The sequence below is a fragment of the Nematolebias whitei genome, chromosome 18, assembly GCF_014905685.2.
Source record: "Nematolebias whitei isolate Nwh7 chromosome 18, NemWhi1, whole genome shotgun sequence".
NCBI lineage: Eukaryota > Metazoa > Chordata > Actinopteri > Cyprinodontiformes > Rivulidae > Nematolebias > Nematolebias whitei.
Genome location: NC_056515.1, coordinates 28,632,061 through 28,656,662, shown reverse-complemented (window position 1 = coordinate 28,656,662; position 24,602 = coordinate 28,632,061). Strand labels below are relative to the sequence as shown.

At 39.7% G+C, this 24,602-nt stretch overlaps 1 protein-coding gene and 1 pseudogene across 1 annotated transcript in view; one reads left to right on the top strand and one right to left on the bottom strand.

The window, feature by feature from the left end:
• unc5cb (unc-5 netrin receptor Cb) overlaps positions 1 to 24,602 on the top strand; it is a 169,490-nt gene that overhangs the window by 7,551 nt on the left and 137,337 nt on the right. The window lies entirely within an intron of this gene.
• Positions 7,726 to 7,823, bottom strand: LOC119425193 (annotated as a pseudogene).

The window sequence follows — 24,602 nt, the reverse complement described above, 5'->3', positions numbered from 1 at the left end:
TTCTTTTTAAAGGAGAAAAGAAAATGTCATTTAAAAAAAATATATATATATTGTTCAGATTGGTTTGGATAGTATTTGACAACAATGGTACAAAAGTTTTTTTTTGTTTTTTTGTTTTTTAATCAAAAAGACAAAAACAAAACATCAATCAAGTTTTACAACAGTAAAACCCTCTGAATTTAAGCAAATAATGTGTTTAATTCAATGACATAATTGAAAGTCATGATACACCTTTAAAAAGATTGCTCAGGATTCAGGGTTAATAACCAGTTTAGCTGTTTGAATGACCTCAGGTTGAAGAATTGTTTAATTCCAACTCTCTTGCCGAGCTAAAGACAGCAGCTACCTGCAAGTCAGATGTTAGTCTCTGATTGCCTTTCCACAGAGGCTCACTTTAAAACAGTTGTACTATCCCTTTATTGTTCTGTTTTGTCATTGTCGAGTAACTCTGTCAGGTCATATAGTCTCTGAAGAAGTCCTACATATGAGCTGAGGCAGTAATGAGTGATGATTCATCGCTGGAATCATTTGAAATGATGGATATATTTTTACACCCTTTCTGTTCACAATTTCAACTCCGTTGCTGTTTTTACCACAGTCTGACAAGACTAAACCCATAATCCGTGCTTCGCCCTGTCGTGCTCAGAGCCAGAGCTTCAACAGTGAAACGAGACCAAAACAAGCACGTCAAATTCAATTTTTGAAGAATAAGAACAATATTTATCTGTCGTTTTTAGTAAAGCTGATCGTCATTTTGTTCCCATGTAAACATGGAGGGGAAACTTCAGCAGTTTTTCTACCTGCTTCAGCTCTGCTTTCTGAGGAGAGGCGTTGGTTTCCAGTCGCTGCACTGATTCTCTGCTTGTGGAGGGTTGTGGTCTATGTATGTCAGCAGAGCAGGATGAGGAGGGAGGAGGGGTGGTGGTTGGGGTGGGGGTGGGGTGTATGGGACCCCTGGTCCCGGCTGAAATACGAGAGCAAGGAGACTCGCGCTCCCCATTTCCTGTCTCCACTTTATCAGCATCTTGCTCTGTTATTTCTGTGCTCTTAAAGCTTCTGATGAAAGCCTCGCCACAGATAAATGTTTGTGCCTCCATGTTTTTTATGGGGCTCAAATGAGGTACTTTATCCTCTCATCCCCCTCCTTCACTCTTTCTTTGCTTCATTCTTGTGTCTGCTTTTGAGATGCCACAAGAGAAGTTAGGAGCCTCTGGTTTACATTATGGTTCTTTTAAAGGGCTTGGGATGCTGCAAAGGACAATGATTGTGCTTGTTTTTCTAAAGGAATGCACTTTTATAAGACATAAGTGGGGGTTGAGAAAATGGTGCTTGACTTTACCAGTTTTGAACTGACTTTGATGAAAGTCAACAATGTCAGAAAGAAAAGTCATACTTAGTCTTTAACCGTTTGCACTCTTTCACCTCTTACGACTTTTTACAATTCCTACTCATAATTGTTTCTACTTTTCTAGCTTGCTTTATGCATATAGCGCAGTCTCTGTGAGCACATGCTCTTGTTTTTTTCTGCACTCCTTTTTTTTAATATGGTAACAACAGAGTTTGAGAAAAGTCTGCTTCAGAGAAAATAGTCTGAATACCAGACCATTCTTTCTCAGAAAAATCAATTTTTCTCATAATTCCACACATTTTTCTTCCATCTGTTATCTACGAAGCTGCCAAACATGGTTTTAAACAGAGCAGACCATTACCAGAGGGCAGAATTAAATGTGTGCGTCACAATGCCAGCCTATAAATTTGTTTGTTTTCTTTAACGGAGTGAAATGAGGTGCTAAATTAAAGCTTCACAAATGGTATGTGCTGCTGTATGATTAATCCTGCCCCCCTCCCCCTCATCACTTTATGTATTTCTGTTTACACGAGCAAAGATGAGTAAGACAAGTCAAAAAGTGAACATACACACCTTCAAATTCAAATTTAACGAGTCCAGATTAGACCTGTCGCAATAAACAATAACTCAATAAATCAATTAATTGCCTGATAAATGAAAATTATCAACCTCATTTTCAGTTATCGTCTTTATCGTTTCGTCGTGTCTCTCTTTCTACTGAAGACACTGGATGACAAAAGGTTCAACTCCGGTGCTCTTCACTGACCCCTCCCTTTCTATTTAAAATTTGTTTTAACCGTCCAAAATCACATTGTTAGATTGTTAAAAGCAGCTAAGCTGAGAAGCTAAGCTACGAGCTAAGCTAACAGGCCGACCTCATGAAAAAATCACCGTCTCGTCAAAGCTCCAGAATTCACAGTTGAAACCCGTGCCTTCGTCTAAAAAGTTTTTTTTCTGCAAAAAGAAGCTGAGAACTTGTTTACTGATTGTTTATGAAAAGCTTTGCGTGACAAATGCTACGCTAAAGAGCTCAAACCACACCAAGCGTCCTCCATTTTGAGAACCAAAAAACAGGAACGAGCGACAGCCCATGTCACGTCAAGAGCCTCCCTCCCATTTTTCTTAAAACAACACACTGCTCCTCCCTCACTATCCATCCTTCGGTTCAGCCTTACACTGCCATCCAGTGGTCAAAAAAGGTACTACACAAAAATTAACCAACAGTTCTTCTTAAATTTATCAATAATTGCTAATTATTGTAAAATTTCAAACAATATTATCGTTTATCACAATAATTTCTGAGACAATTAATCGCCCAGCAAAATTTGTTATTGTGACAGGCCTAGTCCAGATGTTCATACCTTTGACAAATCCCATATATAAGCAACTTAAATCATTTTATGGGCCTTTTTTCAAGTAATTAATATGTATAAGACTTAGTTTGCACTGTGGAATTAACTCTTCCAGTAAAAATAGGAGGAAAAAGCAGCTTTAATGAAAGGGTTAACCCACCATTATGATCCCCATCACTGAACTCCTACCAACCTTAACACCCCACTGCGTGACCTCTTTTCCACGTTTTCGGGCTTTGTTTCTGAGACTCCGGTAATAGTTTGCAACTTGAGATTGCTATTGGGTGTCAGCACTTTCCTGTGTTTTGTACAGCACGTGTTTGTGTGTGTGTGCCATATCGCCATGATCAGTCCCTGGTGACTTTAAGTACTGGCAGACAGTGTTTAACTGGGGCAAGCTCAATGGGTCTCATTTAAATGGGGCCCAGACAGAAGCCCCACTGCAGTCAAAGGTTATTTTATTACTCCTTACATGTAAAGTACACAGTTAAAGCTGCTGCTGTTTGTGGACTTGCCAGCAAAGGAAAACTGCATGTTATTGTTCTTCTTTGAGGAATCTGCATGAGATCTAAAAAGCAGAGCAAAAATGTTAAAATCTACCCCATTGAGCAGAGAATACGGACCTCTGTTGCCTTTCATTTCTATGCATTCTTCAGTTAATGAAAGCTATGGAAATGAGCTTCATAATTGAAAGCAGTTGCACAGATCTGAAAGTTCTCTGCTGTAAATTCAAGGGCTGAATGATGGATTAACACAAAAGGATCAAAAAAGTCATGTTCAGCTGCCCTCAGACTGCTAGCAGCATGATATCTTATCACAGTGCATGTATTCAGTAGTAGAAAATGTGCTTTCTTTAATTCATCATGAAACATGTAAATACAACACAAAGCCCATGTTGTGTAAGGAATCGGTTGTATAGGAGAGCTCCCAGCAGTGGATTTGCCCCTTTCAAAGGAGTTAAGCAAACAGCAGGCAAAGGGGGAATAATAGACTTGGCTGTGATGATTGCTCCGAAATGCAGGAAAAAAGTAGAATATTTTTCCAACCAGGTCCTATGTATGAATAGGCTCGGTGTTCTATACAGGTTTATATTGTCAACATAATTCTTGTTTGCAGTTTAACCTCCACAAACTGCTAATCCTTTGAAACACGAAACTCAAAATACTGAAGCAGATTTACAGTTTTATGAATGCAGCAAAGAGATCCTTCTGAACTACCTACAGTGAAGGTTAGAGCTAACTTCTCAATGCCTTTGCTGCACAAGGGTATTCAAAAAATATATATTTTTTAGAACAAATCAATTGCTTGTTATTAAAAAGTAAGACAATTCTGGTGGGAAGACTGAATCTGTGACATGGTGGTCTTGTGTCATAGTTCTGTCGTCCCTGTTGCAACCTCTCCTACAGATTCTCTGCTCGGTCACACTTTCATTATAATATCTAACATTATAGTTGTAAAGTAAAGTGGCTCAGGGCATGAATAACACTGACCTACATAAAGAATTATAGCATGTAGCGAGGAAACTGGAGCTTCGTTTTTTTTCCCTGTAGCAAATGGCAAAAACGCTACAGGGAACATTGTGATAAAATGTGCAGTTTAGATAGGCATTCCTGTCATCAATTTAGTAATGGCATTTCATTTCTGATGGAAAATGGTTGAAAAAAACAATACTTAAATGACCAACAGTCAAATTCAACTTTTAGTAAAGATATGCTTTGTTAGGTGCAGGTTCTGATGTACGTAGGTCACAGAAGCTGTCACACTGACTTCCAAATAAATTCTGACACTGCTTGATATTTGTTGTAGTTTGTCTTTGGAGTCCTAACCAAGCTCATGACCAAAGCTTTTCTCCTGTTTTTGTTCATGATGAAAAATTATGTCTAATATACAGTAGATGACGAAAGTTGCACAGTGAGCCTGGCTTTAGTCTGGTGAAAACTGTTTGTTGTAAGATAATAAAAAGAGGTAAAGAGATTACCATATGTGATCAAGTAATCAATTCTGAAAATTGAATAGTTTTCATTTGATACTATTTCTGTCTTAACATGTGATTCTTGACCTGTCATTGTGTATCTGTTCCTCTCAAGCCCAGCCGGTCGAAGCAGATGGACACTTGTCCTGAGCCTGGTTCTGCTAAAGGTTTTTTCCTCATGAGGGAGTTTTTCCTCTCCACTGTCGCCTTCATGCTGGCTCAAGATGAGAGTTCTGTGATTGAGTTAAATTCAAAGCAGTCTGATCCTCAGATACATGTTGTTAAATTATATATATATAAAAGGCATTCAGGGTTAGGGTTAGGGTTAGAATCAGCTGCAAAGCCCTCACCCAAATTCTATATATAATGAATGTTTCTATTCAGTGTCCTGAGACGACTTCTGTTGTGACTTGGCGCTAGATAAATAAACTGAACTGAATTGAATTGAAGTCTGACCCTAAATTTAATTCCCTCTTTAACTTTTAACATAAAAAAAAAAATCAAAGTTATATTAGTTTTAAGAGTAAAAGAGGTGAGTCAGGTAAAATAACGAGGCTGTCTGATCTTAATAGATTACCATAAAAGTATATGAAGGTATTTCTGATCCAAAAAATCATTAAGGCTAAGTGCAGTTAATCAATTGGAATAATCTTTCTGGTTCTTAAAGTTTCACTTTGATTGTGCAGCTGTGGTTTGGTTTTACATATTAGATGCATTTAAATGAAATTAGATAATGTGATGATGACAAGGTTTCTGTTTATCATTACCATTAGGTCAAAGTATTAGGACTGCATCTTGCCATACGTAGTATTTTCAGCAGTAGCACCGTTAATATGAGTAATAGTACAATTGGTCGTGGGTTTTTACCAAACATTTAAAAAAAATTAACCTTTTTTAACATTTGGGTGTTTATATTTGATTGTAGAGATCTCCTAAAACAAGGGAAGAATAGAGGTACAGTGGTTTTCAGTCACACCCATCAGTTTCGTAGAAACTTCTCTTGGAGAGCTTTGCAGAATTTCTCCTTCGTCAAGTCGATGTAGAAGTGAGATCTGAGTTGCGAAAAATAAAAAGGCAGAACTTAGTAGGATGACGACTTTGTTTTCCATTTCCAGACATCCATAAACTATGACTCCATCGAGTTCACCAGCTGCACTGGAGTCAGCACAGTAACTGTAAGCTGATACACAGTAATGGCTTGCTGCAGATATGCTGGAGCATGTGGAGCGGAAACCGATAATTCAGTGGTGACACACTATGCATTGGGGTTCCCATGGTTTTTAGGCTGACATGAGGTAAGCTGATCCATCAGGTATAAGAGAAGAGGGTTACACTTAGGAGATGTCAGGCAGGGGGAGGGCAACAGGGAGTTGCATCTACTGTTTAAAAGGAAGTGCACTGAATTCTACCTCCAGATGAGTTTCCCCCCAGTAGCTGCTTATTTAAATCCCACGGCACACGCTCTTTACGTCTTGCATTTAGGAAGCTTCATATTACTAAATCATGTTTGTTTTTACAAGTCTGCAGAATTTAGTAGATTTCTGTTAGCCACATTTTCTGCCTTTCCCGTGCCAAATATTTTATTTAGAACTCCTCTGTTCTATCATGAGTCCCCGCCAACAAAAGCACCGATACAGCCTCAGGAAGAAAAGGAAAAAAGGGAGTTTTGGAACAAGGAATAAAGTGAGCGACGGAAACAAGGAACCACTCCTAAGCTGCGTGGCTCTTAGGATGAACAGGCTGAAGCATCCTGTGTTTAGACACATTAACCCACTGCTATTCTGGGTTACTTTGTGTGGCTTTTTGTTCATGGAAAGGAGGTAAACATCTGGTAAACAAATAAAACAATGTGGAACAAACTAGTGTTTTGCAAAGACTGGGCAGCGTTAAGTGTTACTGACTCGTGTGCATATTTCCATTCCTCTGCAGTTTCTGGGGAAATTTGGCAGCGTAATGTGAAGCTTATTGTGTTTCTTCTATGTCTAGAACACCAAAAACCTGGTTTCAGTTTCACGCTGCAGATTTTTCTTTTTGTGTTTGTGCAAATTCACTTTATACTCAAGATGGGATATTTACACTGTAGTTTCCACTTTAGTTTATCACCTGTCGCTGAAGGCTAAAGGTGGCCTATTATGTTTTAACCAATAAGTGTGTGTGCGTGTGTGCGTACATTTGGGTATCTGTCTGTTACTAAAATACCAAGAACCACTGAATGGATGTACTTCTACAACTGATTAACAGCTGACGCCACAAGCAACTTTTGAAAACACATAAATGGCTATGACTTAAACAATTTTACAGATATTGTGCTAAAATTTGGTGTGTTAGTAGCCGAGCACCATCCTCAACACATATTTTGATGACAAGATTATTGGAGTAAACTGTCTGTTAGCAAAATATCTCATTATCTGGTAGAAAGGTAGTGGATAGTGACCAAAAGAATGTGATCGTGACTACAGGTGGTTGAAATGTGTTTCCTTCACAGGGTAGCTTGACTCTCCTTTAAAGATAGGGTGAGAAGTTCCGTTATCTGGGAGAGACTCGGAGTAGAACCGCTGCTCCTCCACATCAAGAGGAGCCAGTTGAGGTGGTTCGGTCATCTGGTAAGGATGCTTCCTGAGCGCCCCCCCCCCCCCCCAGGGAGGTGCTTCGGGCATGTCTGACTTGGAGGAGAGCCCGGGGAAGACCCAGGACATGCTGGAGAGACTATAGCCCTATTCGCATGGGATTAGTTTTACCTAGGGACCACATGCTATTTGTAATAATTACGGAGATAGTCTGTGTTGTTAATCCCGTGCATATCGGCCATGTCAGTAATTTGTAAAGTAAAAATTCCCCTGCAAAATACCTACTATATTTTGCTGAACTCCGATGTCCTGTGATAATACTAATCCAATGCGAATAGGCATCTCTGTGATTTGGACAGAAATAGCCGGGATTCGATATGTAATTAGGCATTTTTAGTTTTTGTTGAAGCAAAATCACTTGGAAAAATATAGAACAAGGCTATTTGAAATGAATGCACTGCTCGCTTTGGCTTTTTTTTTTCTCATACACCGATCCTGGAGATACTGCAAAACCAGGTCGATGCATGGAGTGGACGGCGCAAGCCCCTATTCCATCTTCCTGTTCCAAAAATCAATTTAATATATGGTCCCCGGGTAGGTGACGACTTTTATGCTGCTACTTCCTTCACCGCAGATGACAGCAGGTGCGGAGATGCATGTGTGATCAGTTGACCCATCCATCCATCCATTATATTTACGCTCTTCTTTCTTTTCGGGTAGCGGGAGTCGCTGGTGCCCATGTCCAGCCATCACTGTGGGAGAGGCATGAGACACCCTGGACAGGTCGCAAGTCCATTTCAACTGGCGAGTCAGCGGACGTGCGGCTGCTCATGCGCGCGGCCGGTGACAGCTGTCCATCTGAGCTTAACGTGGCTTTATTTTTTTATTTCTTAAACCGACCGGTCGGACCTGCCTCCTCCTCAACAAGTAGATTAACACAATTTTATATTGTGCATTCTTTAGTTTTGCTGATTCGTAAAACCACATCAAAGCCTGAGACCATCCCAGACTGCACATTAAGCACATTATTATGGACCGGCCCGGTCGTGACAACGCAGTGTGTTAACATCATATCCGGAAGATATCTAAATTTCATCTAAATCTCAGGCTTTGGTTATTCTGTGTGAATGTGCCACATAAAAAGCAGACGTTGGGGAGTAATTTATTTATTACGCGTGGTTCTTAGGTAAAACTAAACCTGTACGAATAGGGCTTATGTCTCTCTTTTGTCGTGGGAACGCCTTGGGTCCTCCGAGAAGAGCTAGAAGAGAGAATCCAAGGAGTTCTGATGGGTGAAATCAACAGTCCAGTGGTCACTCCATTAACACAATGTTCTGTCTGTAGAATGAATAATGCGTCAAAGTAGTTTTGTTACACAAGGATGGGACAAGCCAGAAGACAAAAGTGATCAGTGATTTGACAGCTGTGTCACAATGAGGGGATGTTGCTGTCTAATGTCTATCAGCGAAGAAAGACTTTTTTTTTCTGCACAGGCTGTCACATTGAACTCTCTTCATTTCTAGTCCCTTCTCGCGCTCTGTTAGAAATAGCTGGGAGTTAAAGGGTGGGAGAGAATCACAGCGCCTGCAAAGAGAATTTTTTGAAAGAAAACAAAGAGGGCTCACATGATTATTTGTTACTTTATGGCTTCAGCTACAAGCAGACAATCTGCGTCCTTTTGTAGCAGGGTGGTCTCTCGGGAGCAAAGTAGACATTTTAATTCAATCAGCTGCAAAGCCCTCACCCCAATCCCCCCCAACCTCCCTTCTAAAACTCACTCATCTAACTTCAGTGATACAATTACGAGCTACTCTGCATTAGCCATCTTGTTGTGATTATACGTGTTTACATGGGAGGGAGGTGTTTACTGAGACTGCAGCCCGCTTCCTGCTGCTTGTCGAGCTACTGAAGGAGAGGAGCGTCTGGGAGATTTAATTTATTTTTTTTCTTTCTGGAAAAGAATTGTAATGATTCTCTAACAAGCGTTGTGATTGTTTCTTCCAGTGTCTTATCCCTTTGAGATGAGTGGCACCAGGTTTACAGAGAAAACAAATATAATGACTCCGTAGAGACACATAGATGTATTTGTTGGTAATGAGGGATCTGTAGCATCTTTTTGCACCGCCTGTACTGACATTTATTTTTTACACAGCGAAATTCTGAATCAAATGGACACATGCAAAGTTATTTTTCAAAGTGTGTTAAAAAGTCAGATTACCCAAATAAGCAGCAATCATTTTCTTAACATTATTGCATGAGAGGTTAGTAATTAGGTGCCTGTGTCTGCTTGCATGGGTTTGTTGGCAAATTCATGAATCAATGTTTTCAAATCAACTTTAGCAAATAGAAAATGGCTATAATTTACTCAACTTTACATTTTTACTTTAACTTTATGTGGTAGTAGCTGAAAGTCATATGTTCAAAGTGTTAAAAAATATACAAGATTTTTGTTTAAAACTTTAGCATTACCTGTTGGAGTCAACTTTGTCTTTTAGCAAAATATCTCAATCTACGAGACAGATTTGAGTTAATCTCTAAATGTAATCATTAGATCTACATCTGCAACTGGCTAAACTGCCATTTGACCTTAGCAAATACATAAATGGCTATAACTCTGTGACTTAAAGGTCAATATGTTAAATTACAATTTGGTGTGGCAGCAGCTGAGAGTCATCCTCTACAGACACTTAAACCGCCTGAAACCTTTGTTTAAAACCTTAACACAGCAGTGATATGCTTTCCTTCGGTAAATGTTAGTCTACTTTCTTTATGTTGTCATCCTTGGTATAAAGAGCAAACAAAGGTAACATTTTTGAGTGGTTCTGTCTGTAATCAGACATGAGACTTTTAAAAAAAGGCTAACTTAATGATTTGTTTTCCATTTCATATTTTTAAGTACCCATGCACCATCAGCCTTGCATTGTCCCATTACTGCCCCATTCTAGTGACAATCTCGCCTCACTAATCTCACTGATGATCGCATGCTCCCCCCTTTCAGGACGCAGCACTCAGTTTTATTGGTGTAGCCTTACGTGCGGTGTTTCGACCATTGTTTACTCCACAACATGCCACTTGTTATCTCCTGTCGCAAATGGCCACGTCTTTACCAATCTCATCTGGCTTTTGTCTGCGTTCGTCTTCTCCACTGGATGAGCAGCCATTTAGTGCAAGGGTCAGGGTTGTAATTGACAGCCACCACTAAACAAATCTGTCCGTCTCGGCGGTAGACCGACCCCACCTCCTGTTCCCCTCCTCCTAGTCTAATCTAACTAATGCACCCGTGTGTGTGCTGGAAAGTGAATTAAGCTCAGAAAACTCAATACCTGATCCATCTGACAGAGCGGCCTGCGTGCACATTAGCAGTTTCTCTGCAGCCTCTGTAATTGTATTACACAAGTTGGCCGCTCTAACGATCAGGCCTAACACACACTTACACACTCATACACACTCTGACTGTTGTCGTTAATCGCTGCCTTCGCTAGCCCCGGAGGCGTGCAGCAGGCCAAGAACAGAGCGATCGAGGAGGAGGAAGATGAAGCGTGTGGAGCTCAGCCCTCCCTCAAGGCTGACATGAAATGAAATCATAGTTTGTGTGTGTACATGTGCACACTGAATTTAGTATATTTCTCTGCGTTCTTTTGTTTTCCCAGCTCTTTTGTCAAACTCTTTGATATGTGCTGCTTTGCCTTCTAATCAGTGGTGTTTTTGAGCACCCCTGCTGTGCGGCTCTGGTTCTGGTTCTGCTTTCCTTATCCTCGCTGCATGCTATCTGTGTACCATCAGCAGTCTTGCCCCTTGCCAGAGAGCACAGCTTGATGAGATGAGCTTACAAACCCCCTCTCCTCCCCACTAATCTCCCTTGACCTATGCAGACCTATGCAAAGTTAAAAAACATATCTTTGTGAAGTATTTCAAGTTACATAGAAAATGCTTGTTTCTGAAGCAAATACAACTAATAAAAAGGCAGTGTCATTGAAAAGTGCTTAGTGAAGGCTGAGATTTGTTGAAGCAACAACTGAGCTGTTAAAGCTAAAGACGCACAATAAAAGTTCAATTCAACCTTTATTTATACAGGTTAGTCTCACTGAGCCTCGTGGACTCATTTATGAGAAACCTGATTTAAACAAAAAACACAGATGACAACAGTAGACAACCATAAAAAAGCATATGAAAAGTAAATGGAAGAAATTGCATAAAAAAAAAAACCCGAAACAAAAACAGCTACATTATAAAGCGATATCAAATGCTTAAAACAGGAACATATCTGCATTGGTTTTTGCCATGAACTTAGCAGATGTTTGAAGTCACTTAGAGAGGTCAAGGTTGAGAGCTTCAGATCTTTTTGCAAGATATTCCAGGAAACAGGAGCGGAGTAGGAGAAGGCCCTTTTGTCTAATTCAGTCCGCACAGAGGGGACACTGCAGGTAATAATGTCCCGAGAGCGCACGCTGTAGCTGCACTCATGCAGAGACATGTAGGAGGAGATGTATGAAGGCAGCAGACCAAGAAGTGATTTAAAGGTGAAAATGTACCAGTGAGAGAGTCTGTGTGAAGTTAATGATGACCAGTGAACCAGTGAATACAGGGTGCAGTGGTGGGTACAACAGTTACAGCCAGTTATGAATCTTAGCGCACCATGATAGACAGCGAGTAGTTTAAGCTAAAAGCAACAAAACACTAGCTAAAAGCTAAACAGAGCAAAATGCTAGCTATAAACTAAATAAAAATTCTAGCTAGAAGCTAAATGTAGCAAACGGTTGGAATAATATCAAAATCACAAGAAGACAAATACGGAGCAAGTTTGCTGCAGCGGATTTCAAAGAGATTGACGTTTTTGAAGGTTTTGAAGAGATTTCAGTGTATTATGAGCTGAATTTTTTCAATATATTAATGACTAAAACAACACAGGGGAGTGGTGGCGCAGAGGTTAAAGAAGGCAAGCCTGTGGTCGGAAACTCACCAGTTCAATTTCCCGGACTGACAACATAAATAATGTTGGTGGAAAAGGTGGATCACCCACACCTGCCTTCACCCTAATTTGCCCCACTCTGGGCTCTTGAGCAAGGCCCTTAACTCCCACCAGCAGCTTCCCCACATACCCTAGAGAGCAGCTCTCTGCTCCACACAGAGAGCTGTGGTAGCTCAGTGGTCTGTGGTTGTGTCAGGAAGGGCATCCTGCGTAAAAACGAAAAGCCAAGTCTTCATGCGAGTTAGTTTACTGTGGCGACCCCTGAAGAAGGGAGTAGCCAAAAGAATAAGAAGAAAAGGTCAAAACAACACAAAGTGTGCAGAAGTAGTCGATTGCAAAAACATAATTGAAAATAAAATGGAAATAAACACAATAAATGTAATATATGTAAAAGATCACCATTGATTTTCTTTTTTTAGAGGGTTCTGGACTTTATCACAGCGTCCTCAGAGTGGATGGACCTTTAGGGAGAAGATAAAAAAGGACCAGGAAGGTGATTAAAGGGGTTGTTGTGTTGATTTGCTGCATGTTGTCGTGCAAGCAAACCATTTCCTCTGCCCACACTAATGGAGGCTTCAGTTCCAATTCGAGAGAGGCTCTTTAAAATTTTATTTATTCTAACGGGCTGATTTATAATGATGAGCCGCAGACTCTTTCCACCACAGCAGGACATCACAAAGGATCCTGGGAAGCAAGGGAACTAAATATAGCAGCGCTATGGAGGGACTTACAGGCATGAGAATCGAGAAGAAAGACGGTGAAAGATGAGCTGCAGCTCAAAGATGCCTGATGTCGTCCGAGGGTCCTTTGTGACCCCGACAGCTCCCAGGTCCCAGTGATCTCCACTAGCCAGATGACACCCCATGATCTTACTCCTGGGAAGAGGGCTAGTTTTGCATGCATGTGTGTGTGCCTGTGCAAAGGTCCCTAAGGGGGGACGTTTTATCTACTCCGAAAAGAGGTCATCAGATATGCCCGTGGAGATTCACCTCCATGTCTGTGCACATTCACATTTGTGTGTGTGTGCGTGTTGAGTGCATACAAGTGGGGGGAGAACACGGAAGGGCTAGGACGGGTGGCTTTATCTCGGGTTATCTGAAAGGTCACTCGGTCATTGTTGGACGGCACTTTACAGAATTTCCCCGTGGTCACAGCGAGGAAAGATGATCCCAGAGGAGGAGGAGGAGGAGAAAATGGACACGATATCTGTTTCTTCAAATGTCCATTTACAGTTTCAATAATGCTGGAAAAATGAACTCACACAACAAAGCAGAAGCATCTGGCATAATACTATCCTAGCGTGATGAGTCAAAGGCAACAGGACATTGTTTTTGAACTGCACACTTTTTATTTTAGCACTGAGGAAGCCCCTTGGATAAAAAAAATCAAAACTAAAAATCTTCAAAAATCATAAAGAAGCCCTGTCGTCTTTGATTCAGCATGCTAACATGACCAAGTCCTGGACGACAGAAGCTAAAGTGGCACGCAATATTATTACTTACTTGAGATTCGTTTTTTTTCCTGTTTGAGAGTTTCCATTGTTCTTTATGCAAAGTGTCATTTTTTAAGCTCTTGAATGGCATCACGCAACAAAACTGACACCCCAACAATGCTTGTGCCAGGTGCTTTTTGTGTCATTTCAGTGCGTTGCTGCTTTTCTAAACCTTTAAACCTGTCAGGAGCTGCATAAGTGGTGCCTGATAAAATAAGAATTGCAACAATAAGAGAATTAAAGCATGTTCTTTTTACAAGCAACTGTGCAACAGAAAAAAAAGTAGTTGCTGTACAACATAAATGTTACATAAACACAAAAAACACTCTCAAATTTTTAGTTACAAATATAGTTAAAGACCATACCTGAATGACTTTCTGTGCAATTTCTGATTTCTAAAGGTCTAAAGACAAAACATGTTGTATTTTCAAACATTGCAGTCTTGAGAAAATTCATTTTTATGTTTGCTTCCTCTCAATTTTGATTTCCAGGTTGTCGTGCCCAGCTCTTCTTTCACGCTTTTATTGACATCTCTTCTTCTTCACTGTATTTTTTTCTTGTTTTAGTTGTCATTTCACATCAAACGTTAAAAAATGGAGGAGAAATTTTTCTTTTACGTTAAGAAATGTTCAAAGATACGCCTCAAAATCTAGATATTATGTAGACAATGACCAAAAATAAATAAAACAATAATTCCTAGTGATGAGTTGCTTAAAAAAAGGTTATTATGATATGAAAGGAAACTATATTAACATGTTATATTAAAGCTGATCTGTGTTATTACAGCTACTTTAGCTTGATGCCTCCTCAATTTAATTCACTTAACTGACACGCATCCTCTGAAATGTTTTAATGTCAGTAGATTGTACCTTATGAGCTGTGACATCAGTCATAAAGCACATGGACAAAAAGGGCAAGTCTTTTTTTAGGCTACGCTAATGGCTAGCCCAGCTAGCGCCTTATTTTTTTCAGGCTTATAAAACAACTCTTTCTCAAAAACGTGTTCTTTCGTGTGAAAGAACACTACATTAGTATTAACTATTGATCAATATTTGATGGAATAGCACTTCAAAGTTGACTGACTACCTTTTAAGAAATAGTACTTGGTTTTTGCACCAATATAAGAAACAACTCTATGATGACGTCACAACTTTATTTTTGCATGAGCAATGTGCAAATATAATTTAAACTATAAATCATTTTGTGCTTGAAAAAAAAAATGCTGTAACCTATCAAGAACATTGTTTTTGAAATGTTTGCTTCATGAGAATACAATAACTTTAAAATATCTTTAGATCTAATTAAAGCAATTAGGGTAAAGTTGCAAATTGAAATGCAAACTAAACTAGCTTGTGCCTTGGATATGAACAAGGTTGTTTTTTAACATAAAATGTTAAAAGTATAATAAAACCGATCAATAGTCATAAATGAATCAAACACATTTCCTGAATAATGGAACAGAAAAGGAGGTCATACAGTATAAAAGATCAGTATTAAATGTTAGTGTATGGAAGCTCAAATATCTCAGTGAAAAGGCTGCGTTGGAAAGGACTTATCCTCCTGTGTCTATGGTGCACAAGCCAAATCCCTGAGATACACTAATCCTACTGGTTCTGCTGGTTATCTCTCTTCCCTTCCTCCTCCCATCAGCCCCCAGCAGGTATTTCTCCTTTGCCAAAGGTGCTTCTCTGACATCCATCCCTGTTTTGCCATTCAGCTCAGCTCCCTCCCAACCTGACACCCCTATTGGGCTCTGTTTGTTTTCACTCTTGTATCTCGGTGACATTAGCCACAGTAATCCAATTGAAAGCAACTCAGACCCAGAGCTGGGTTCTTTGGGGCTGATGCGTTTCCACGGGGATCACATGGATTCCTAATTAAGCTCATTAAAGCTTGCTATTAAAGCTCGTTAAAGCTCATCCTGACATGGCAGCGCTGGTGTCTGACTGCACTTATTCACACAGCAATACACTCAAACAGAAAAACACAGACACATTTATAAATTTGATGAGCTGCGCACAAAACTCACCAGTCTAATGGTCTTGTTGAGTGTAATTAAACTTCTCAATAAGCCCCACAGCTTGTTTTGGGTGGTTTGAACTGAAAGAACACTGATTTTGTGCAGAGTATCGCTGACAAATATCCAAATGAACTGTTTTTTGCTCATCCAGAGTTTTGGAGATCTTTTTGAACATACTTGGAGAACAAGCCTTTTAGGAGTGACTTGTTTTATCAATGGGTTAAGCTTTAGATTATTTGGAAGAGGGGCTTCCATGGAAAGTAAGACCCATGCAAAAGTTGAAAGTACACTAAATGTAGAGAAGAAGAAAACATATATACAGTATTTACAACTGCTGTATTTGATCAAGAAGGAGTAGGAAGTAGGAAAAGTTCTACCCCCTACCCCATTCTGATCAATTTGTTGATCTAATAGCTAGTCCAGTTTAGCTATTCCTAAAAGTTGAGCATTTTCTTTCAACATGTGACCAATTGGCTGCTTGAAACTTATCCATGGTTAATGCATCTGTTCTTTTACTTAGGGGTGTATATCAAGTTCAAGTTTGTCATTCACATCCCATATGGTACATGAGGTGGAATGAAATGATGTACTCAAGGTCCCAGTTACACCTAAAAATAGCAACAATGTGACGTATAAAAGGAAACAGTATATTAGGATCTAAGATATACACTAAACACTAATAATGTAAAACGATATGGCGTATCAACAGAAGTCCGAACATGAATCTGTGGATGGGTATGAATGAATACAAAAGAATGAGATAATCAGCAGCATTAGATCAGCAGCATGGATAATCAGCAGCACGGAAAAGTCACATATCACCAATTAAAGTGACATTATCATTCTAAATTCTGATTATGATTACAGTGATTTAATGGTGATATAGTTTATAGATTTTTAGTGATATTATTCTTTAAATACATTTAGGCAGCTGAAGACCTTTTTTTTTAGTTTACCTCACTATTGCCATACAGTTGCAAACCTGATGACTTTCTAGCTAAATAGCTGCCAGTACTGCATGGGAAGTGTGAAGTCTCGCTCCTAGCTGTCATCACACCTTCAGTCAGTGGCACAGAGCACTGAGCAGCACTAATAACGGAGCTGTTTGCACAAGTCTAACATCTTCTGAATCTTTGGATTATTGCTAGTTATTACATTGTACAATGGTAACTCGAGAACTGTTCAAAATAGACAAGGTCTGAGAAACTAAAGGCTAGCCTGACCTTGTTTTTGTAGATGTAGCACCAGCTGCTTTTATGCAACCAGCGATGCATCTGACAAGAAGAATAGAAATGGTCTAACACAATCCTTAATTACGTTTTATCACCTCAGCTAAGAAGGGCAGCGTGTAATTGTCCGTGTGTGCACATGTGTGCTTATCTGTCTGTTAACAAAATATCTCACACTGGTGAACACATTTTAATGAGCCTCTCAGAAAGTAATGAACAGATGACATTTACAACTGAATAACTTCTGGAGTCAACCTGATTCAAATTAGCTGTGACAGGTAATCAATTTTAGCAAACAATAAACTAACTCAGTTCATTTTACAGATATGTTCCTAAAATGTGTAATGGTAGTAGCTGAGAGGCATTTCAGTCACATAGTTTGATCACTTACAAATAATGTAAGTATTTAAAACGTTGACACATGATAGCAGGCGATATGCATTTCTTTATTAAATGCTTGTTTATTTTTGTGGGATTTGCCAACTAAAAACTATTTAAATTACACGTCACTTCACTCATGATAAATGTAATCTGAGTACTCGCTGTAAGTTACTTTGAAGCATGTCTTCATGAAGAGTACAACCCTAAAGAAACATCAGTGAAGTGAAAAGGTGGTGAATAAGAGGTGCTTTTCTTTATTTTTTGCCCTCACTCACTCAACCATGTTACTGTATGCCCTTTGACCTGACACGAAATTTACACGTCAACTCCAAATATTTGTCTTGGGCTGCAAGGAGGAGCAGTAAACCTTGATGTTATTGATGTTCCTCAGAGGGGACAGAGTGGAAACTGTGTGTTTTTGTGAGTGTGTGAGTGTGTTTTGACAGAGAAAGAAGCAGAAAAAGACCCTGCACAACCTGAATCAGTCCTTTGATGCTGACTGGCCTTGACATCAACAATGTGGCCTTTCACAGCCCTCTACCCACCTCACCAAGAACACACACACACACATGGTCTTTTCTTCTGAGTCATTCGTCCTGCAGTTTTTATTGTTTACTTTTCGTAGCTTTTAAGGAAATTGCTCCACGTCTTGAAAGAAAACCATAAAGAAAGGGAAGGAAGTTGGAGGGGGAAACAGAGCATCAGATGTACTGAAACCCTGTTTGTGAGTCTTGCAAGCAGCAACAGCGAAGATAAAAGTTGGGTTTTTGGTGACATTTCACTTTAAAACCCCAGACAGAGGCATTTGTCTGAACCAAAAAGCTTCATGTTGTTTTTGTTGCCCACCATGAAAGTCAAAGATGGGGTGGTAATGTTTGTGTGTATTATTAGCAAAATGTCTCTTGAATGAAACTCTCGTAAAGTGATCAATGGATGTGCATACCGTATTTTTTGGCCTATAAGTCGCGGTTTTTTGCATAATTTACATGCCCTGCGACTTATAGGTCGAAGCAACATATTTATGGATTTTTTCCCATATTTATAAACCAATTTTTGGCTGAGATATGACCGTTTCATTCATTCTGACTGAAAAAACCCCAACCTTAAGCAGTGCCACTTTCTTCTGATGGCACTTGATGGCAGCAGAGTAGTAGTATGGCATGCTGTTGCATCATGTAATAGGTAAACATGGTTATAATGACAAATTCAAAAAAAGTTCAAGACAAAAACAACTGGACTTTATTTATTATACTTTATACTTTCTTGTTTTTTTTTTTAACTTTTTAAAAATTACAATGTCCTGGATGACTGAGAATCTTCATGAGCTATTAATGACTCAATCGGCCTGCCATAGTCTCCCCACCTTCATTCTGCTTGTTGCTTGGAACTGTCAAACCAGCTGCACCGCCTCGGCGAAATGCAACTAATTTGACCATTAAAGTGCATTTATTAAGCAAACGTTAGACTGAGACACGCATTTAGTATAATTTCAAGCAAACAAATAATTGTTTTTAAGTGTTAATCTTGCTAAATTCTTGTTAAAGTCCTCCCTTGCATGCTCCCACAGCCACCATTTGGCAGCCCATTGGTTTTTAGAACACTGGTCCACATTTCCGGGTTGTCAGCGATGACACGTAACAAACGCGACACGTCAGTGGAGACGCATAATAGATGCGACGTATACGGCAAAGCGACATTTTTATGGATTTTTCCACTTTATTAGACAAATATGGACTGATGCGACTTATAGGGCTGCGCAACGTGTAACGTGGAAAATACCGTGCATCTAAAACCCATGGACTTCTGGAGTCAAGATGGCTGCCACAGCTAATGGACCTTAGCCTAAACAAAAATGTGTATCACTCACTGAATATAGCAGTTATTCTGTGTGGCAGAAGTTGAATTATCTGCAACACATACACCAACACAGATCACATGAGAGCATGCAACGTATCACGAGTATAGAAAGTTATTTGACCTAACTGTTTTAACTACTTCTCACCATTGGCATGAAAGGCAACGGGTGATATGTATTCCTTTAGGGAGTGTTATGCATTTAATTTATTTCTTTTTTTTTCTATAAATTTACTTCCATCATGTGCTTTACTGGTCTTGTCTTTCCTAACGGGGTTTCAGCCTGGTGTCATAATGACTGTGGTTTAAGAGTCCATTCTAGTTAAACGTTAAAACACTCAAAGCCTTCTGAAAAGAGGCCCCCACAGAGGGACATCCATCATTGACATCATCGGTAATTGTGGTGACACACTCAGCAAAACATGCCCAGCTGTGTGTGTAAAAACACATGAACTCACCATTTCCATTTTTTTTACACACTCCTTACTGTTTCATCTTACAAAAGCTGCTGCTCATATCAAATGTGTGACTTTATGACTGAATGTATGAAAAGAACTGACGGGGATTGTTTTGACACATCTCTACGGATGAGCGTAAATCTAGTGGAGCGTTTATTTTCTGAACCCAATGCTTGTCTATCCAAGGAGGCAGTAATGGACTTGTTAGGATCAATTAGCATTAAAGCCACATTAAACTGTTGTGGGCAGATATGGAATTAAAGAGGTTGACACAACTTGACAGAGGTGAAGCGCTCTCTGAGGGACCACGGCCGCCTCTGTATATTATAATTAAATCCTATCTGAGAGCACAGATGAAACTGACCTGAAATGTGTGCTTTTCATTCATGAAATAAATTCCTGTACTGTTACTGGTTATGATTATGATTTCAATTAAAACTAGGGATGCACGATATTGGATTTTTGGCCGATATCCGATATGTAAAAGTCACCCATGTGCTATCGGCTATTAGCTTCTCAATGACATCAGAAACGATGGCTTGTAACTCGGATAAGGCTACGTCGGAAAAATATCTCTGACTGAGGACTATGTAGAGGCTCAGTATAGTCCAAAAATCTTCGGAATCTGATATCCTCACCAACAAAAAAAAACTTCCACATTGTCAACATTTTGGCTTCTTCCTCTCCGCCGTGATCAGATCAGGTAGGCGCGTGTGACGTCATCACATTGTTCTGGCACTGCAGGCATCCTTGTCACTGGGTTGTCATACAAAAACCGTGTATTTTATATCGCTGAGTTATTTTGATGGAATGGCCGATGTCCGATATTTAACTTTAATGCTAATATTGTCCGATACCGATACATGCCGATAATATTGTGCATCCCTAAATAAAACCATCCCGAAGTTTGAGACACTTTGGTTAAATCTTTAAAACGTGTTAGGTGTGATTTTGCCCTTTTATTGCAAAAACATATGCAGTCTGTGAGCGCTTGGAATTTTAGTTAAATATCTGTATTGACTGAGTTTTAGCTGTTTTTGTGTTGGCTATGATCAGTCAGCTGTGATCACTATCTTGAATCTGATCATCTCTAACTAATCAGTTTTAGAGTTACATAAAATTATTATGTTTCATTAAAATTCAGCATACTTTTTGCTAAAACACAGCTGATTTGTTACAGTTAATTGCCAAATTTTAAAGCAAAGATCTGCACAATATGTTGAGCTCAAAGTATATGTTGTTGATGACACTCAACTACTACCACACCAAATTCTAGTTCCATATCTGTAAAGTTCACTGAATAAAATGTATGTTTGTGTTTGTTTGTTTTTTTTATGTCCGCTTTGGCACCCTTCTTGAATCAGTTTCTTCGAATTTTGTTAATCCATTAAGTAGTTCATGGATACAGACAAATGCACACATGTGCACTTACACACACACACACACAAGCAAAGACATTATCACCCCTTTTCATCTTTCGGCTGTGGGCGATAAAGATAAACGCTCTTTCTACTTTTTGTTTTTGTTTCGGACTTCTCAAAACCGCCCACAGGCTTGTGGTCAGGACATTAGCGCTCCGGTTAAACACATCTCACAGAAACGGGCTATTTCCTGGAGATGAATAGTACTCTGTGATGAATACACTGCAGCTAAATGCATCCAGTCCCGTCCTCCTGAAGCACCGGTCTGTGTTTAGGTGACCAGAGGCAAAGGATGTGGCCGTTTACAGAATGACTGCTTTGGTGCCTTCTGCTTACATCTCTGCCACGTGGACACTTACAATTAAACTTCTATGCTTTTTATTTCTTTCCCCTTTTTACACAAACCAACCAAACATAATTAGGGTCTAACATTCCTCGAAGGAATGCACATCACCCACTGCCTTTCATGCCAACGTTTTAGAATAAGCTCATCTTATGATGACAAGGGAGCCATTTTGGTCAAACCGTGTAACTGACGTTCGATCTGATCCCATGCAATCATGCGAGCTGTGTTAGCAGTGGAGGACGTGTCAAATGACTCTTGGCTGCTAATACATCAAACCCTAGCTCAATAACACATTTAACCAAGTTACAACTATTTCTTTGTTTGACACTCTTTGGTAGAGATTTTGAATTGGGTCAACTCCAAAAGATAGTTGTTAAAAATTGTATTTTAGGAGTTTCATTTAAACCTGTGTTTTGATCCATGAGATATTTTGCTAACAGGCAACCAGGATCAACTTCCAATTGTTAATGACAAGGTTTTAAGGAAATATGTTGTGCAATGTGATGTGCTCAATGGTTTGTTAAGGATGTTGCTCAACTACCGTAATTTTCGCTGTATAAGTCGCAGTTTTTTGCATAAATTAGCATGCCTGCAACTTATACAGCGACGCGACCTGTTTATGTTTTTTCCCCATATTTATAACCTAATTTTTGGATGGGATCTGACGATTTCATTCATTCTGACATGGAAAATATTGAACACTACCATTTTCAGCCACTAGAGGGCCCTCGACTAATATGGCAAGCCAAGTGTCTCATTAATAGGGAAAAGTGGCTATTAATGAGACACTTGGATTGCCATACCAAGCCACCTTCATCTCGCTCTGGAACTCCTGGAGCAAACGTCAAATCAGCTGCATTTTGCCACGCCGCCCAGGCAAAATGCAGCTGATTTGCCCGTCAAAGGGCATTTCTTAAGTAAAAGTTAAACTGAGACACACCTTTGCTATAATTTCGAGCAAACATATAGTTGCTTTTAAGTGTTAATCTTGTTATATTCTTGTCAGCCAATCAATTTTTAGCACAACAACGACCCACATTTTCGGGTTGTCAGCGGTGACATGTAACAAACACAACACGTCAGCAGTGACTCATACTAGGTGTGACTTATACAGCTAAGCAACATATTTATGTTGTTTTCCACTTTATTAGACATATTTGGACTGAGGCGACTTATACGGTGGTGCGACGTGTACGGGGGCAAGTACAGTACTACCACATGAAATTTTAGTTAATTATTTGCTAAATTGACTGAGTTAGGGCCACTTTTGTGTATTTTACATTCAGTTGGCTGCGACAGCCTTTTCAAATAGGTTTGACTCCAAATGTTAATCAGTTGTAGATGTAAATTTGATGATTACTTCCTGAAAGTTTTATTAAAATCCATCCAGTCTTGAGATATTTTGCCAACAGACAGAGTTTATTCCACTAGTTAATGGCAAAGTTGTTAAAGTTTCAGCTACTTACACATCAAATTTTAGCTAATTATTAATAAAACTATCTGAGTTTTATCCATTTATGTATTTGTTATGATTGTTTTGTGGCCACCTTGACTCGGGTTTAGAATCAGTTGTAGATGTAAACCCAATCATTACTTCCTGAAAGTTTCATTAAAACCTGATCAGTCGTTCATGAGATCGTTTGCTAACAGTACAGACAGAAGAACACGCACAGACACAGGCAAAATCATCATTGCTCAGCGTTCGCCTTCAGCAGCAAGCAATAATCGTGACAAGGTTACAGAAGAAATTGCAGCGATTGCTTTTTTCCTCATAAATTGCGGAAACAAACAACACGTCCATTTAAATTTCCAGTGTTTGTACTCTGTGTTCCAGTGTTTTTTATGTTTCCAATTAGCGCCCGGGTGATTATTAAGTTAGTAAAAGCCACTTCCGTCCTCGACTGTAATTCCAGTAATGGCTCCAGTTAGCTGCGTTGTTGATTTGGGGAGCTTTATGTTTTCGTGCTGTAAACATGAGGTGAGGCCAGGTGCTGTCAGGGAGCGTTTGAGCTTACTGCCCAGCCTGTTTGCTGTTTGCCTGCATCCACAGCTTCAGTGGTCACAGGCTCATATTACAGTCTCTCTGACAGGGGTGGTTTGCTTTGATAGTCGGGCCTGTTTACGGCTCCATGTCCCGGGGCTAACTGAGCTCAGATCCCCTCCTCAAATGAGCTGCGGAGTGAGGGAAATATTCAACACAGCTGTGCTTACTCGGAGGGCCGGTGGCCGAGGGAGACGCGCTGCTTTTGCTTTCAGGTGCTGGGCAGGTCTCTCCTCTGAAGTTGTCTTTGCATTTATAAAAGTGTTTGCTTGGATATGAAAATAAAGATTTTCCCCGTTGGCAAAGAATGTAAAGCGAGACGGTGAGCTGCATGGCAATAAAATACACATTTTTAAGAGGTGGCCGAAGAAGCTAACCTAGAGGCTGCCTGGGAATATAGAAGCAGGTCTGATGAAAATAAATGTGGTCTGGAGACTCAAGAAGACAATCTCTCCTTTATTTAATTTAGTTTGCTTTTCATTAAAAGATGCAGAGGTCTGCAACGTTTACGATCAAAAGAGTCATTTCTGCCCTTTCATTCACTAAATGAAACGTGTCCAGAGCCGCAAAACATGCTATAATTGTCATTATCAACTGGTGGCCCATGGGCCACTTTAAGTTTGTTAGATGGGGCTTTTCTGGCCAGTAGGTGTGAAATTATAAAACGAAAAACATCCAATGATTGTTAACATTTATTGATATTTTTACATTTTGAGACAAAAGAAAAGATTGGATTCCATCCATCCATCCATCCATCCATCCATCCATCCATCCATCCATCCATCCATCCATTACCTTTACTCACTTCTTCCTTTTCGGGTCGAGGTGGTCACTGTTGCCCATTTCCAACAGTCACAGTGCGAGAGGTGGGGGGACACCCTGGACAGGTCGCAAGTCCATCACAGGGCCAGAAAATCTAGCAGTGGTCAATATGATATTTTGCTAAAAGGCTAACACCCCCACACAAAGACACAGGCAAAATGATTATAACATTTGTTTTTTAGTGGAGGATGACATCAATGAAACCAAACTCAGTCTGATGTTGTGATAGTTTTTGACCAACCTGAATATATCTGCTGTTTAGGAACTTAAAGACAGAAAAAAAGACAGAAAGGGAAAATGACTGCTGTACAATTCAACCCCCCCCCCCCC